General features: G+C 61.4%; 1 protein-coding gene across 1 annotated transcript in view; it reads right to left on the bottom strand.

Annotated features, from left to right (window-relative positions):
* The window catches only part of RBFOX3 (RNA binding fox-1 homolog 3), a 353,380-nt gene extending 349,512 nt beyond the window's left edge, over positions 1-3,868 (bottom strand). The window contains exon 1 of the mRNA XM_027770751.1: positions 3,757-3,868. The gene's annotated coding sequence lies outside the window, so the exon portion shown is untranslated. The remainder of the gene's footprint in view (positions 1-3,756) is intronic.
* Positions 3,869-4,548: the final 680 nt, after the last annotated feature.

Genomic DNA, 4,548 nt, shown 5'->3' with positions numbered 1-4,548 from the left:
AGCAGGAAGGCATTCCGTGCATGCACGGAACCCCCAGCCTCTGGTGTCATAGATGGAGTCGCGCCCTCCCTGTCGGTGCCAGGAGCCGTCCAGGACACATCGTCACTGCTGACACAGGAGCCCCGCACGGGCCAGGGCACCCAGCCCCCGTGATGGATCCCAGTTTGACGGATTTAGAGACAGCAGCGACAGCGTGGAAGGGTGCGGAAGCGCGCTCATTCAGAAGGGCTTATGGGAAGTCACTGCTGTCACTCGTGGTGTGTCCTGAAGGTGGAGCTGGCGTAGACAGCTGTGTGCAAGCTGCACTGCTACGCATGCTCACGCTCACCCCGACGTGTGCGGTCGCAGGCTGTCCCATCCCCGTGGCCATTTACACCAGGGCAGAAGACGGTGTTATTTCTCGCTGCAGAGCAAAGCGCTCCCCAAATCACTTCTGCAGGAAGAACAGCCGGCCGAGCCCCGGCTCCTCCGAGTGACCTCGAATACCAGCCACGTGGTTTGGGAGGATTCTGACTGTCCGGAGAGAGTGGGCTGAAGAGGAAGGGGAGTGCTGGGGTGGAAGGGCAGGAGCCCCACTGGGGCTGGGCTGCAGATGCTGGCCAGAGGGACACCCCACCCTGGATCTGAAGAACTGGCCTGCCCCAGGCCTCAGCCGTTGTGTGTAACATACAAGCCTCATTTCAGTACAGATTCATTTCCATCGGTGTCGTTAATAAAGACTCAATTTACGACACAGTGAACTCCAAATCGAACCCACATGTAAAGGGATGAGCTTTAAAATGGGACCTAACTGAAGGGGACTCTCTAAGCCAGGGAACAGCCCAGGAGGACACAGCTTCCTCCTTCGAGCAAGGACGCTCTGCAGACAGAAGCCCCCGAGACAGCCACCATGGCAGCCCGCTCCCGAGTCCAGCAGCCCAGCCCCTCACTGCCACACGAGCTCCAGGTTTGTCCCTGCCAGGCTTCCACAGCTCTTAGGGAGCATTTCCTGCAGACTGAGCTGCCTCCGGGCCGTGGCGGCATCAGTGGGCAAGAGCTCCAGTATGCTGCACCCGGGCTGGTCTGCAGCCCCCATGCCGAAGCCCAGGTCTGGGTCCCATGGAGAAAAGCGGGGACCTGCCTCTGGAGGTAGGGTGTCTGCAGGGACTGCACCCAAGTACCCCTGATACTGACCAGTGTGCCTGGCCCTCACTTTCAGAGACCCATCACTGTCCCCTGAGGATGGTGAAAACTAAGAGCTTCAAGGTCGATCGCAGCTGGGGCAGCCGGGGCTCCAAGGCCTTCCCTCTGAGGCTCTTCCCAGGCCTAGCCCCGGGAGGAGGAGACATGAGATTGTCCAGGCTCCACACCCACAGAGCACGCCTTCCGAAGCAGCGCGGGGCTTGAGAGCCGAAGGCCGAGAGGAAAGGAGCGTGCAGACCACGGAGCCCAAGGGCAGGCCCGACACGGCGATCGCCCGTCCTGTGCTTTCTGCTCGGATGGTGCCCAGATTTACCTTTTGGGCAGGCTGGTTCTTGGGCCCTCACAGACGGGAAGCTGAGCCCTGCAGCCACCTTCAGAAGACAGCAAGGAGAGGCGTTCTCAGAGGAGACAGGCTGCTGTCACCTGCCCACGGCTGTCCCACGCAGCTGTCCTTCATGGGCAGAGCTGTGCACGGCTGCCGAGGACCAGGAGCCTGAGGCTCCAGGGACAGTACCGACCCTAGTCACTGGCCCTGCACTGAAGACAGCCCCGAACCATGCAAGCCATAGGCTCTCAGTGCCCAGCAAGGCTGGCGCCCTCTGCACAGGGAGCCACAGGAGCTGGCAGGTTTCAGGGCCACACTGCAGAATTCAGAGAGTGCCATGGCATCCATGGTGACCCTGGCCTGGCCCCGTCCCTGGGCAGTTGGGTACCTGGTGTCCTTTCCAGGCTCTCTAAGGGGTCCCTGGCGGCTCGGCTTAGATGGCGGCCCACTCCCATGTCAGACAGGAATCGCTTACGGGCTGGACGTGAGCACGACCCTGGTCACCATGGTCACCATGCCTCTCATCCCAGCAGCGGCCTCCCACCATGGCCGGCGTCCGCTCCACCCGCCCTCCCTCTCTGGGCCCCTTGCAGAAGGCTTTGAATCCGTCCAGTCAGTCACAGGCTCAGAGCCTGCAGTGGCCCCCCGCCGCCCTTCAAAATCCAAAACCCTAAACCCCAGTCCAAAGGCTTCTGGGTCTGGCCCTAGATGTTCCCTTGGCTCCCCTCCGCCCCTCGAGCCCGCACACCAGCCCTGGCCGTTCTCCAGCTCGCCTGCACGCTGCTGCCTCGGGGCCCTTGCGCGACCAACCCTCTGGCTCTCACTTGCTTCCCTCGGCCTCTGCTCAGGGCGGGCCCAGGCCTGCCCTGTGTGCACAGTGGCTCCCCGTCTCCGGGCCGCTGCCCACAGCCTTCTTCACGCCTGTTCACCCCAGCCTTGCCTGTCTATGCCCTGTTAAATGGGCACGTCTCACTGGGGTGTGAACACCGGGGGCACAGACTGGCCCATCCCACTGCTCCTCCAGCACCAACGTGGTTCGGTCCATCTACACATCAGAGGGCCGCGGCGATGCGGTGGGAGTGCTCGCCCCTCCGTTCCAGACCTGAATCTGGGCCATCCCGGGACAGAGCTTTTACTCAGTAACGGACGTGAATGCCCAAGGGCCAGGGGCCACTCTGGGGTGGGGGGGACCCTGGTCGCCTCACAGCACAGCGGAGGGTAGGAGAGCTATCTGTCCCCTCTGATTGTCCCCTCATCCTCCTCCTTAGCCACCAGGACTCAACCGTGGGGCCTGCCCGGGGGACTGAACTCCATCTCTTTCCAAAGCCCCACCTTCAAACACTGTAACTGGACCCAGTTCTCACCCTCCTGATCTCGTTACGATGCCTCAGCATGTGAGCTTGGGGGGATGGATTCAAACTCCAGCAGAAGGACACCCTGGACACCCAAAAGCTCCAGGGATTTCCAGGTGGGTGAACACACGAACAAGCCAGGAGGGTGCACGACTTAGTTGGGACCCGCAGGCCTCGCCCTGCCCGCATCCTGTACGAGGAAACTTGGTCAGCAGCACATGTTCTGAGCGTGGTGAGGCATCCTAGCAAATTATCGAACCTGAGGGGGTCATGGGCACCCCTGGCCTTGCAGGCGGTTGATCACAAGTGCAAATGGCTCCCAAGACCAGCGGCTGCTTCTGAAGTGAGGGCAGTCCTCCGGGGGACTGTGGAGTGTGCCGTGTCCTCCCAGTGGCTACTGTCAGAGCTGAATATAGCCTGCCCTCTCGGGGGGGAACAGGGCTGTCATCCTGACCCCACCAGGGCTATGTGAAGGCTGCAGAGCCCCCCACACACACACACACTGGGCAGCAGGACGCCCTGACCTGCTTTAGCAGACACAGAACTGTGCAGGGAGGGTCAGACCCCGAGCCAGCCACCAGGGCATCTCATGTTAACACCAGACAGGGACTCCCCCTACACACACATCACTTCCCAGGACCACCCATGGCCAGGCTGATGGACTTGGGGCAGAGAGAGGAGTAGCTCCTGACAGACGTCCCCCACACCATCCTGGGGACCTGCCGGTCCTCCCTGTCCCTCTCGCTGAAGCCCACAGACACCATGATCAGAAAACCGAGGCCCACGCAGAACGCCCCGCCCCGTACGCCTTCTGTGAAATGAAACCACAGCATCCGACGTTTCCCATGGCAAGCGCTCGCTCTGAGCGAGGGTGTGGCGGGCGACGGGCAGCCCTACCTGGTGGCGAGCAGCAAGCAGCCCAAGAGGTCCTTTGTGGGACTTCTGTGGGGCAGAGGGCCACCGAGGGAGACCAGGTTCCACTGGAAGAACTTCGGGTTCTCAGAGATTTCCAACCTGAAGGAAAAGAAGTTTAAAGATAAATTAGTAAATAATGCCTTTGAAGCGTCAGTGTTAATAAACCAGAGAAGGAGGGGGCGGCTTTCAAGCCAGCTGTTTCCCACCAGGGTCAGCCACCCTCTGAAGGACACTTCAGCTTTTGTACGCTCCAGAGGACTAAAGGTAGATGACAACATTAGGACCCTGTCACCAAAGAGCCACACAGAAGATCCTGTCGTCTGCCCTCCTGCCGTGGTGCCCCCCTCCCACTGGCGCCAGCCCAGGTCCTCTGGCACCCTAGCCCCACAGGGGGGGTCCCTCCCACTCTTTCTTGGTCCCCTCCTACTCCTGTTGCAGGACTCATCTGGCTCACTCCAGTCGCCACCGCTGCTGCTGTTTCTGTTTGGAACCGGCGGCCGCGACCACAGTCCTGACCAGAGCCCTCGGGGTGCCCTGTTTCACCAGAGGAGATGCTCAAAGTTGCTGCAATGGCCCCAAGCCAGGTGAATCCAGCGTTCAGAGGGCTTCAGGGCGAAGCCCCCTGTGCCTAGGGGACTCTCAGCAGTCTGGCTCCCTTCGCTTGTCAGGCTCCTTGGCTCTCCCGCAGCCCCACTGGCTATCCCTCCTCGCCACTGGTGCCACCCCTCTGCACCTGCCATTGCGCGAACGTCTCACCCCCACACGTTACGTGGC

Source organism: Tupaia chinensis, unplaced genomic scaffold (genome assembly GCF_000334495.1).
Source record: "Tupaia chinensis unplaced genomic scaffold, TupChi_1.0 Scaffold000159_1, whole genome shotgun sequence".
Taxonomy (NCBI): domain Eukaryota; kingdom Metazoa; phylum Chordata; class Mammalia; order Scandentia; family Tupaiidae; genus Tupaia; species Tupaia belangeri.
Note: the sequence above shows the minus strand (reverse complement) of the source record. Positions and strands in the feature narration are given on the sequence as shown.